Here is a 12,991-nt window from a genome sequence, read left to right as displayed (position 1 = left end):
CGGATGAAATGCAGTCGAGTGATAAAACCCACCCACCCATCCAACCAACATACCTCTCCGTCCCCCAATCACACCCTATAAGAGCTGTTTAAGCTCATCCAACCAAAACACACCACATAGGACCTCGAAGGCTCATCCAACCCTACACACCACATATGTGGACTAGGCCACTCAGATATAATATGTAGCAGAGTTGACGTATATGCAATACAGTGCAATGAGGTAGTTCGCTGTACAGTCAAGTTGCAGTTTATACTGCCAGATCAGAAAATGGTACTCAGCAAAGATGATGTACAAGTAGTACAGTACGGTAAACCACTGTACGGTTAATATGCAGTAGAACTACCAGATTAGATCAGATTCAGTCACCCTTCTCTTCGCAAACCCACCCAAAACATTTTATGCAAGTGCATGAATGCATTCAAACTCATAGAAATAATGACCACGTTAACAGAAAATCAAACAGAGCAGATATGCACACAAACATGCCCAGATAACATGGTTCAGAGTCAGACATTTCACCCAACAATTACAATTAACACATACGCCATAGCCCAAACCAGAGTCTTAACTACCCTTACTAAGGCTTAGTTAAGGGTCGAAACACACAGAACCACAAATAAAACATAAACTGACATAATACAAACATTTCGCAAGGCAAGACCACATGGCTGAGTCCCCGGCCGTGTGGGGGTCTACATGCCCATGTGAAGGCCCCACATGCCCATGTGGAGGGGTACATGCCCGTGTGAACAGCCCGTGTAACTTACTATCCAAAAGTGCTAAAAAATAATAACAGAGGAGAACGACAATGTGGAGATCTCACACGCCCGTGTGGGACACATGTCTGTGTGGCCAGGCCGTGTGGTAACAAAAATACTCAAATCGGCCACCTGGCCGTGTGGCACCTAACCCTGCCCGAAACCCTAATTCCTAATTCCACACAGCAGTGTGAACAGGCGGACGCCCTTGTGGTCACCCATGTGGTCACGAAACCACTTTGGAATAGGCCAAAATCGCCAATTTAGCCATCGAAAAAACCCCTAACCTTTACGAAAACAAGAGTACATCAAAATATGTGACAGCCTTAAAACGACCCTAGTCGAAATGTGGTTTCGGGACCACAAAACCAAGGCATAAAAATAATTTAATATTTATTTTATTGCCTATAATGTGTGTTAACTCATGTGTGATATTTTTTATGCTTTGATTTAGAATTATAGATGTGAATTTCACTAGAAAGGACCTAGTAATAAACTTTGAAAGTATGAGGGGAAATGTGTGATGACTAATTAAAGGATGCATGCAAAACAATGGACTTGCATGTCAAATTCCCCCATAGCTAGTGGTAGGCCATGACAAGGATTTATGGGCAAAAATCATGTCATGAAACATGTTTGGTAAATGGGTTATGATGGAAAGAATAAAATAAGGGTATGGAATAAACAATTAATGTTAGTAGATGAGAAACAAAAAAAAAAAAAGTGTCCATCTTCCTCCATAGCTTGGCGAATGTCCTAAAGAAAGAAAGAAAAAATTTTGTTCATCTCTTTTCACTCTCTTGTTGGCCGAAAATACTAAGGATAAGGAAGGAGTTTTGCTTCATACTTGGTTTGGAAGAGGATTAGGAAGAGGTTGGCTAAACTTGCATCAAGATTAAGGTATGTTTGAGGTTCATGCATGTTTTTAGTTGCTAGCTTAATGTTCTTGTTAGCCCATGGTTCAAATCCTTGTTATGTCATGGGAATGAAATTCGGCCAAAGTGAATGTGGTGTTAATGCCATTGCATGTTAAATAACAAGCTTGAAAGTGATACATGTGATGGAGGATTGAAGATTCTTAGATTTTCTTTTAGCATTTTTTTTTTTGAATGAGATACTAAGTTCTTTGTTTCACCATGACCAAATTGAAATGGTGTGGTGTTGTGGTATTCGGCCATGATATATCCATAAGTATAATTCATGCATGTTGCATGGTAAGTAAGATTTAAGCTTTGGAAATGTGTATATATTTGGATATAAGCCACTTGAGAATTCGGCCCTTGCACCTACATGAATATATGTTTGCACATGATGGATTGGTATGACATATATACTAATTCAAAGTGTATATTTGCTTGTGATGATGTGTTGATTATGAAGTAAATAAGAGATGTGCAATGAATTACGATATGTAATGTGTTAGTAGTAAAATGTATGCTGTTTTTTTGTGTGGTATTAAGTGTATATTCGCCACATGAGGGGTAATTAGTGTGCATGCATTCGGTTTGAGGCAAGCATATTGATGCCTATTCTTGGCTTAGAAAATTGGCTAAGAGGAATATTAACTAATGTGTTGAGTTCGATTTATGATTTCGTACATATGCAACTTTGATGCCTAATGTATATAAGGGCCAAGTACTTTGAACTTCACGTTGATGTTTGAATGTATTGAATTGCTTGTTGTGATGTAAAATGTGCATGACCATTGTGTATTTGAGCTAAAGGATGGCCATATGACCATTTACACTCCTTGTCATATTCGCCATAAGCTATCATGATGAGATTTTAATAAGTTAAATTTGTGTGAATTAGCTCAAGAGCAAAGGGAGCTAAATCCGATAAAGGGAAGGAAAAAGTAGTTGAATAGCCGTTAAATCGCCGACAACATCCGAGGTAAGTCTTCGAGTGATGACCCTACTTGAATTATATCAAAATTATGCTCCTTGTTTGTGTGGCCATTGAGCGAAATAGTAAAGGTTGATAAATATTTTGTGTTAGAGATTTAGTAACGAAAATGAACTATGGACGTGTCTTGAATATTGATATATGTGTAAGTGAACATTGGAAATATATCCGGGCTAAGACCAAGGCATTCGTATGCGAGTTGATATATCCGGGCTAAGACCAAGGCATTCGTATGCGAGTTGATATATCCGGGCTAAGACCAAGGCATTCGTGCGAGTTGATATATCCGGCTAAGACCCAAGGCCTTTGTGCAAGTCACCAAATCCGGGTTATGACCAAGGCAATCGTCTGAAGTCGCTATATCCGGTTAAATCGAAAGTATGTGATTCGGAAGTGAGCAATCTTGCTGTGAAAATTTCAGCTTATACACTTGTGAAAATTCCAGCAATGAGGTTTCGCTTCGTTAGCTATCGGATTCGGGATCAAAGAAGTCAAGTCATCCACACTATCGAAGCCCCATTTTGGTACAAATTTTGGTTGAACTTTGAAATGGCATGTATAGGACCATCCTTTGTTGAAGGTCATGTACCTTCCGGTTTGTGTAAACTTGGATAGCCATGCGAAAATGGCTTATATACGTTTTAGCATAGAACTATAATCCTTTGTATGTTGACCCTTATGAGGTATGGAATTATTTTGAAACGATTAGCCATTGGAATGGTTAATCATGATCACGCTTTGTGCTATGTATGTAAAAAGGGCCAATTGAATCATGGAAAGTATGAAATAGGTAAAGCCTACTAAAGGCAGATGCTGACAGCAGCAGTGACGTGGATGTGAAAAATCACTAAAAATAGTAGGAATGGTATTAAATAGCAAATAAATTATGTAAGTGTACCTTGATGAATCTACTTTCATATGGAAGAAACGAAATGGTCATATGAGTTATAAGTTAACAGATTTTAAAGTTCTTGTGAAATAGGGCCAGAACGGTTTCTGGATCCCTGTTCCAACTTTGGAAAATCATTGTAAATTAACCAGAGATAATTAGGAGTCATTCCATATATGTGTAGATTCCTCTCTGAGTCTAGTTTCTATAGAAACAAACGGCATCAGTATTGAAGCCCTGTACAGGAGATATCCAATTCGTAACGCACAAAGGTCAGTGTAGTCGATCCCTACAACAGGCGAGACTTTAACTAATAAACTGTACTAATTGGCTCGACCAAAATTCTAGAAAAAATATGTAGATGGACATATGAGTCTAGTTTCAGGAAAAATTTACGGAACTGATTTTCGAGTTGTAAAACTCAAGTTATGAATTTTGGAGCGACTAGTACTCAGATTGGCAGCTTGTCTGAAAATTGTCAATAAGTGGGTTGAAGTCTGTTAACACCTTGCATTTCGACTCGTGACGGTCTCGGGTTCGGGTGTTACAATTTTATTGGTATCGAGCTACGGTTTAGTCGATTCTAGGACTACCGTAATGCGTTTGGGTCTAGCTATACATGCCATTTTATGTGATTATATGATAGTGTGGTGATTTCGACGTTTGAACTTGTGTTTATTTATAGTAATGGATCCCGATCCCAACCGAGCGATAGCGATGATGTGGAGAGTGTGGCGCTGCTCCGCACAAGGGACAGCGCCGGCGGACTCTCAACCTGTTGCTAGCAATCCGAATGACGAGGCTAGACAAGCCTTTTATAGCGTGATGAATGATTGGTTCAACCAATACATTCGAACTAATACTACTGTTCCACAACCTCCATTCCCAACAAACACATTTCAAGACCTACAATGCCTCCTTAATTGACCAAATAAGGTCGAATAAGCCCCAGTTGATAGAATCCGAAAACATGGGGCTACTGAATTTAAAGCTACGGATAGTGATGATGCCGAGCAAGCCGAATTTTGGTTGGACAACACGATCCGTACTCGATGAGCTATCTTGTACACCGATGAATGCCTAAAGTGTACCATCTCCTTGCTACGTGATTCGCCTACTATTGGTGGAGTACTCGACTTCTGTTGTGCCCGCGAACAAGTAACTTGGGAGTTCTTCCAAACCGAGTTTCGGAAAAAGTATATCATCGAGATTTATGGACCAAAACGAAAGGAATTTCTCGAACTTAAACAAGGTTCCATGTCGGTTCACCGACTATGAACGAAAATTCGTGAGGCTTAGCCAGACGCTGCGAGAATGCATTTCTTCGTAAGTCGTGATGTGTAAACGCTCAAGATGGACTGAATGATGAGATAAAGTCGTATGTTGGCATTTTGGAACCGAGAGTTTGTGACTCTCGTCGAGCGAGCGATGCAAAGCCGAGGAGTTTAGTATGGAGAAAAGGAAAGTGAAGCGGGAGCAAGGGAGTTTCGTAAGAGGTATTCGGGAAGCCCTTCCAACAATCATCAAAGAAACTTAGAGATGGCTTAGGCCGATCTAGAGACACCGGGCTTTTCTAGACGAGATCGCGATCGACCCCGTGACCACACGAATCACTTCGATCGCCAGAGTGGGAATGATCGACGAGAGAGGACGGAGTGCCGAGATTGTGGCAAATGGCATTTTGAAGTGTAGATTCCGTGACCGCCTGTTACAAGTGTGGATCAGTTGACCACTTCATTAAAGATTGCCCGAGGTTGTGCGAGCAGAATGTAGATCGGAGTGGGAAACCGGTACTACCAACGCTCGAGGTAGACCATCCGGAAATACGGGCAAGGCTAGTGGTGGTCGAGAGGATCTAGAGATGTTGCGACCAGATCCGAGGCTCGCGCTCCAGCTAGGACTTATGCTATCGCGCACGCGAGGATGCCTCCTCGCCGGATGTTATTACTGGTACTTTCACTCTCTTTGATACTAATGTGATTGCTTTGATTGACCCCGGTTCTACTCATTCTTATATATGCGAAACCTTAGCATCCAAGAAGACTTTACCTATTGAGTCTCGAGTTCGTAATTCGGTGTCAAATCCTTTGGGTCGTTATGTGCTGGTCGACAAAGTGTGTAAGAAATGCCCCTAGTAATTCGAGGTACTGTTTTCCCGGACTTGATGCTTTTGCCGTTCGATGAATTTGATGTTATTCTTGGGTTGGATTGGTTGACCGTGCATGATGCGGTTGTGAATTGCAAAAGCAAGACTATTGATTTGAGATGCTAAACAACGAGATGATCCGAGTTGAGTCTACGAACTTGAAGGGTTGCCGGTGTAATATCATCAATGTTGGCCCGAAATATGTAAGAAAAGGGTGTGAAGCATACCTTGCGATATACTTGATGATAAGGAGTTAGGAATAGAACCCAAATCTGTGCGGTGGTTTGTGAATACCGGACGTTTTCCCGAAGAATTGCCGGTTTGCCACTGTTCGGAGATAGAGTTTGGCATTGAGCTTGTACCGGGACCACACCGATTTCGATAGCTCCATATCGTATGGCACCAACGGAATTAAAGGAGTTGAAAGCTCGATTGCAAGAGTTGATGGATAGAGGTTTTGCTCGCCGAGTTTTTCACCTTGGGGTGCACCGGTGTTGTTTGTGAAAAGAAGGACGGAACCATGAGGTTGTGCATCGACTATCGTCGACTTAATAAAGTGACAATAAAGAACAAGTATCCGTTACCGCGTATCGATGATTTGTTCGATCAACTGAAGGGAACCTCAGTGTTCTCAAAAATAGATTTGAGATCGGGCTATTATCGCCATGCGAATCCGAGATTCGGACATACCCAAAACCGCCTTGTAAGCGAGATATGGTCACTACGAGTTCTTAGTGATGCCGTTTGGGCTCACTAATGCCCTGCGGTATTTATGGATTTGATGAATCGGATCTTGAGATCATATTTGGATCGGTTCGTAGTTGTGTTCATCGACGACATCTTGGTCTATTCAAGAGATGAGACCGAACATGCGAGCACCCGAGATTAGTGTTGCAAATTTCACGGGATAAGCGGTTATATGCTAAGTTTAGCAAGTGTGAGTTTCGGTTAGAGAGGTTAGCTTCTTGGGTCACGTGGTATCTCGTGACGGGTATTCGAGTCGACCCAAGCAAAATTTCAGCCATACTTAACTGAAACCTCCAAGAAATATTCTCGAGGTTCGGAGCTTTTTGGGACTTGGTTACTACCGACGGTTTGTAAAAGGATTCTCGATGATAGCCACACCCATGACGAAACCGCTTCGAAAGATGTCAAGTTTGAATGGACGGAAAAGTGTCGAAAAGTTTTGACCAATTGAAAACTCATTTGACGGAAGCTCCAAGATTACTAGTACGGCCGAATCGGCAAAGAGTTTGTCATCTATAGTGACGCCTCCCTACTTGGGTTAGGTTGCGTATTGATGCAAGAAGGTCGAGTTGTGGCCTATGCGTCGAGACAATTAAAGCCACATGAGAAAAATTATCCGACCCATGATCTCGAATTGGTCGCCATCGTATTCGCCTTTAAAGATATGGCGACATTACTTATTTGGTGAGAAGTGCCATGTGTATTCGGATCACAAAAGTCTCAAATATTTGATGACTCAAAGAGACTTAAATCTGCGACAAAGACGTTGGCTCGAGTGTTAAAGGATTATGAGTGGTCATTGACTATCACCCGGGAAAGGCTAATGTGGTTGCGGATGCCTTAAGCCGAAATCACCGTTTGCTTTCTGACGATGAATGTACACTTGTCTATCCTACCCGACAATGTGTTAGTAGCGAATTAAAGGCCAAACCATTGTTGACTCATCAAATTCGTGAAGCTCGGAAAATTGATGAGGAGTTGCGTGCAAAAGCAAATTTGAGTGTGTTCGAACAAGGAATCGGAGTTTCAAATTGATGATGACGATTGTTTGAGGTTCAGAAGTCGTTTGTGTGTTCCAAAGAATTCGGAACTTATTTCGATAATTCTGAACGAAGCTCATTGTAGCCGAATGGCAATCCACCCGGGGAGTACGAAGATGTACAATGAGTTGAAACGTCGGTTTTGGTGGCATGGTATGAAACGAGACATCTCCGACTTTGTTGCAAGATGTTTAATATGTCAACAAGTGAAAGCGGAGCATCAAGTGCCTTCAGGGTTACTTCAGCCGATCACGATACCCGAGTGGAAATGGGATCGAGTCACAATGGACTTTGTGTCCGGACTGCCGTTGTCAACAAGTAAGAAGGATGCAATTTGGGTTATTATTGATAGACTGACTAAGTCGGCTCACTTTATCCCTGTGCGTATGGATTTTTCATTGGATAAACTAGCTGAATTGTACGTTTCTCAGATTGTGAGGTTACACGGGGTACCGATTTCTGTTGTGTCGGATAGAGATCCGAGGTTCACCTCGCGATTTTGGAAGAAATTACAAGAAGCATTGGGCACCAAGTTGCATTTCAAGACCGCCTTTCACCCCCAAACCGATGGTCAATCCGGCGTATAATTCGGATACTTGAGGATATGTTGAGATGTTGCATCCTCGAGTTCGATGGTTCATGGAAGCGGTACCTACCTTTGATTGAATTCGCCACAACAATAGTTTTCAATCAAGTATTAAGATGGCGCCTTACGAGGCTTTGTACGGGCGTAAATGCCGTACACCATTGTTTTGGACCGAGCTCGGTGAGAACAAAATTTTGGAGTGGATTTGATTAAAGATGCTGAATGAAAGTAAAAGTAATCCGTGAAAATCAAGATAGCCTCCGATCGTCGTAAATCGTATGCGGATTTGAAACGAAAGGACATTGAGTATCGTGGGAGATAAAGTGTTTCTTAAAGTTTCGCCGTGGAAAAAGATACTCAGATTCGGCCGTAAGGGCAAGTTGAGCCGAGATTCATTGGGCCGTCTGAAATCTCCGAACGAGTTGGCCCGATTATGTATCGCTTGATCTTGCCCCCGAACTTGAAAAGATTCACAACGTCTTCCATGTTTCAATGCTTCGACGCTATAGATCTGATCCGTCGCACGTAATTAGTCCATCGAGGTTGAAATTCAAGCCGATATGAGTTATGAAGAAGAACCGATTCGTATCCTAGCTCGTGAAATGAAAGAGTTGCGAAACAAAAGGGTTCCGCTAGTGAAAGTGTTATGGCTCAAACACGGGATAGAAGAAGCTACTTGGGAACCCGAGAACTCTATGAAAGAGCAATATCCAAACCTATTTACGGTAAGATTTTCGGGACGAAAATTTCTAAAGTGGGGAGAGTTGTGATGACCTCAAAACGACCCTAGTCGAAATGTGGTTTCGGGACCACAAAACCAAGGCATAAAAATAATTTAATATTTATTTTATTGCCTATAATGTGTGTTAACTCATGTGTGATATTTTTATGCTTTGATTTAGAATTATAGATGTGAATTTCACTAGAAAGGACCTAGTAATAAACTTTGAAAGTATGAGGGAAATGTGTGATGACTAATTAAAGGATGCATGCAAAACAATGGACTTGCATGTCAAATTTCCCCATAGCTAGTGGCCGGCCATGACAAGGATTTATGGGCAAAAATCATGTCATGAAACATGTTTGGTAAATGGGTTATGATGGAAAGAATAAAATAAGGGTATGGAATAAACAATTAATGTTAGTAGATGAGAAACAAAAAAAAAAAAGTGTCCATCTTCCTCCATAGCTTGGCGAATGTCCTAAAGAAAGAAAGAAAAAATTTTGTTCATCTCTTTTCACTCTCTTGTTGGCCGAAAATACTAAGGATAAGGAAGGAGTTTTGCTTCATACTTGGTTTGGAAGAGGATTAGGAAGAGGTTGGCTAAACTTGCATCAAGATTAAGGTATGTTTGAGGTTCATGCATGTTTTAGTTGCTAGCTTAATGTTCTTGTTAGCCCATGGTTCAAATCCTTGTTATGTCATGGGAATGAAATTCGCCAAAGTGAATGTGGTGTTAATGCCATTGCATGTTAAATAACAAGCTTGAAAGTGATACATGTGATGGAGGATTGAAGATTCTTAGATTTTCTTTTAGCATTTTTTTTTTTGAATGAGATACTAAGTTCTTTGTTTCACCATGACCAAATTGAAATGGTGTGGTGTTGTGGTATTCGCCATGATATATCCATAAGTATAATTCATGCATGTTGCATGGTAAGTAAGATTTAAGCTTTGGAAATGTGTATATATTTGGATATAAGCCACTTGAGAATTCGCCCTTGCACCTACATGAATATATGTTTGCACATGATGGATTGGTATGACATATATACTAATTCAAAGTGTATATTTGCTTGTGATGATGTGTTGATTATGAAGTAAATAAGAGATGTGCAATGAATTACGATATGTAATGTGTTAGTAGTAAAATGTATGCTGTTTTTTTGTGTGGTATTAAGTGTATATTCGCCACATGAGGGGTAATTAGTGTGCATGCATTCGGTTTGAGGCAAGCATATTGATGCCTATTCTTGGCTTAGAAAATTGGCTAAGAGGAATATTAACTAATGTGTTGAGTTCGATTTATGATTTCGTACATATGCAACTTTGATGCCTAATGTATATAAGGGCCAAGTACTTTGAACTTCACGTTGATGTTTGAATGTATTGAATTGCTTGTTGTGATGTAAAATGTGCATGACCATTGTGTATTTGAGCTAAAGGATGGCCATATGACCATTTACACTCCTTGTCATATTCGCCATAAGCTATCATGATGAGATTTTAATAAGTTAAATTTGTGTGAATTAGCTCAAGAGCAAAGGGAGCTAAATCCGATAAAGGGAAGGAAAAAGTAGTTGAATAGCCGTCGAAATCGCTCGACAACATCCGAGGTAAGTCTTCGAGTGATGACCCTACTTGAATTATATCAAAATTATGCTCCTTGTTTGTGTGGCCATTGAGCGAAATAGTAAAGGTTGATAAATATTTTGTGTTAGAGATTTAGTAACGAAAATGAACTATGGACGTGTCTTGAATATTGATATATGTGTAAGTGAACATTGGAAATATATCCGGCTAAGACCAAGGCATTCGTGCGAGTTGATATATCCGGCTAAGACCAAGGCATTCGTATGCGAGTTGATATATCGGGCTAAGACCAAGGCATTCGTGCGAGTTGATATATCCGGGCTAAGACCGAAGGCATTCGTATGCGAGTTGATATATCCGGCTAAGACCAAGGCCTTTGTGCAAGTCACCAAATCCGGGTTATGACCAAGGCAATCGTGAGTCGCTATATCCGGTTAAATCCCGAAAGTATGTGATTCGGAAGTGAGCAATCTTGCTGTGAAAATTTCAGCTTATACACTTGTGAAAATTCCAGCAATGAGGTTTCGCTCGTTAGCTATCGGATTCGGGATCAAAGAAGTCGAAGTCATCCACACTATCGAAGCCCCATTTTGGTACAAATTTTGGTTGAACTTTGAAATGGCATGTATAGGACCATCCTTTGTTGAAGGTCATGTACCTTCCGGTTTGTGTAAACTTGGATAGCCATGCGAAAATGGCTTATATACGTTTTTAGCATAGAACTATAATCCTTTGTATGTTGACCCTTATGAGGTATGGAATTATTTTGAAACGATTAGCCATTGGAATGGTTAATCATGATCACGCTTTGTGCTATGTATGTAAAAAGGGCCAATTGAATCATGGAAAGTATGAAATAGGTAAAGCCTACTAAAGGCAGATGCTGACAGCAGCAGTGACGTGGATGTGAAAAATCACTAAAAATAGTAGGAATGGTATTAAATAGCAAATAAATTATGTAAGTGTACCTTGATGAATCTACTTTCATATGGAAGAAACGAAATGGTCATATGAGTTATAAGTTAACAGATTTTAAAGTTCTTGTGAAATAGGGCCAGAACGGTTTCTGGATCCCCTGTTCCAACTTTGGAAAATCATTGTAAATTAACCAGAGATAATTAGGAGTCATTCCATATATGTGTAGATTCCTCTCTGAGTCTAGTTTCTATAGAAACAAACGGCATCAGTATTGAAGCCCTGTACAGGGAGATATCCAATTCGTAACGCACAAAGGTCAGTGTAGTCGATCCCTACAACAGGCGAGACTTTAACTAATAAACTGTACTAATTGGCTCGACCAAAAATTCTAGAAAAAAATATGTAGATGGACATATGAGTCTAGTTTCAGGAAAAATTTACGGAACTGATTTTCGAGTTGTAAAACTCAAGTTATGAATTTTGGAGCAACTAGTACTCAGATTGGCAGCTTGTCTGAAAATTGTCAATAAGTGGGTTGAAGTCTGTTAACACCTTGCGTTCGACTCCGGCGACGGTCTCGGGTTCGGGGTGTTACAAAATATGTAATTTTCCCTATACAAATTCAACAACCAATACCCAACCCACAGTTAAGAGAACATTCGAGAATGTCGAAACAATAATTTGAAAGAATAAAGAAAAAAATAGTCAAGATTCAAATCCCACACCTGTTTCGTGATTGAAAAAGTTTGAATGACGACTCGAAGACCAGGAAACAAAACTCTTCAAATACCGCAAACAAAAACAGATTTAGCAGAAAAGAAATGAGCAAAAAGAAAAGCCAAGGGAGGCAGAGGGAGAGGAGAACGTGTAACCAAAAACAAGAAAATAATAAAATAAATTAAAATCAATAAATAACTAAAACTAAACAATTTAGTTAAAATATTTAACAAAACAACACAAGACGAAAAAAATTCTTCCAAAGCACACACACAACACGCATCCCAGAGATACTAAGACCCACTAAACCACCAGATTAGCACGCCCATTTTGTCATTTAATCACGCAGCTAACCACAATAGCACACATCACACTCAGACCCTAGCCACTAAAACTCAGAACTTCTAGCCCCAAAATTCGGGGTGTTACAACCCACCCCTCCTTGAAAAAATTTTGTCCCCTAAATTTCCAACTAACAGAACAGTGATATATCACCAGCTGCACCCTCACGCTCCCACTGCGCACTCTAGCCTGAGCAAAACCAAATCAAACCTAAGACTTCATTTAGACACCCAGAACACTTAACCACAGAAGCAGATGCACACTTATCCTATCACACACAATTCCAATACTCTAATTTAAACACCGAAACATTCATAATCATACCTATTTCAAAATCATCGAGGACACTCCTTGATCCGATGCTCTGTGGACCCGCATTGAAGACATGCTCCCACCTTTATTTCCAGTAATTGCCTAGATGGCGCTTCTTACAATGCTCACAAGATGGACTGCTCACACCACCACTAGCACCCTCTGAAAAACCACTATTGCCACTCAAATGCGTTCTAACAGGCTTCGCAAACTGAGACTCCAACCTCAAAGGACTACGATTCCTTTTCTTCCCACAATCCACACACCTACTTTGAAACATTTCACTAGTCTCCTTTATCCTAGCCTCAAACACT

The 12,991-nt window shown here is 40.5% G+C and overlaps 1 long non-coding RNA gene across 1 annotated transcript; it reads left to right on the top strand.

The window, feature by feature from the left end:
* Window positions 1-10,334: 10,334 nt before the first annotated feature.
* Window positions 10,335-11,216, top strand: LOC128295163 (uncharacterized). The gene is made up of 2 exons (XR_008285489.1): window positions 10,335-10,411; window positions 10,910-11,216. It is a non-coding gene; the product is annotated as an uncharacterized LOC128295163 (long non-coding RNA).
* The last annotated feature ends 1,775 nt before the right edge of the window (window positions 11,217-12,991 follow it).

Source organism: Gossypium arboreum, chromosome 7, assembly GCF_025698485.1.
Source record: "Gossypium arboreum isolate Shixiya-1 chromosome 7, ASM2569848v2, whole genome shotgun sequence".
Lineage (NCBI taxonomy): Eukaryota > Viridiplantae > Streptophyta > Magnoliopsida > Malvales > Malvaceae > Gossypium > Gossypium arboreum.
This window is presented reverse-complemented; position numbering and strand designations above follow the sequence as displayed.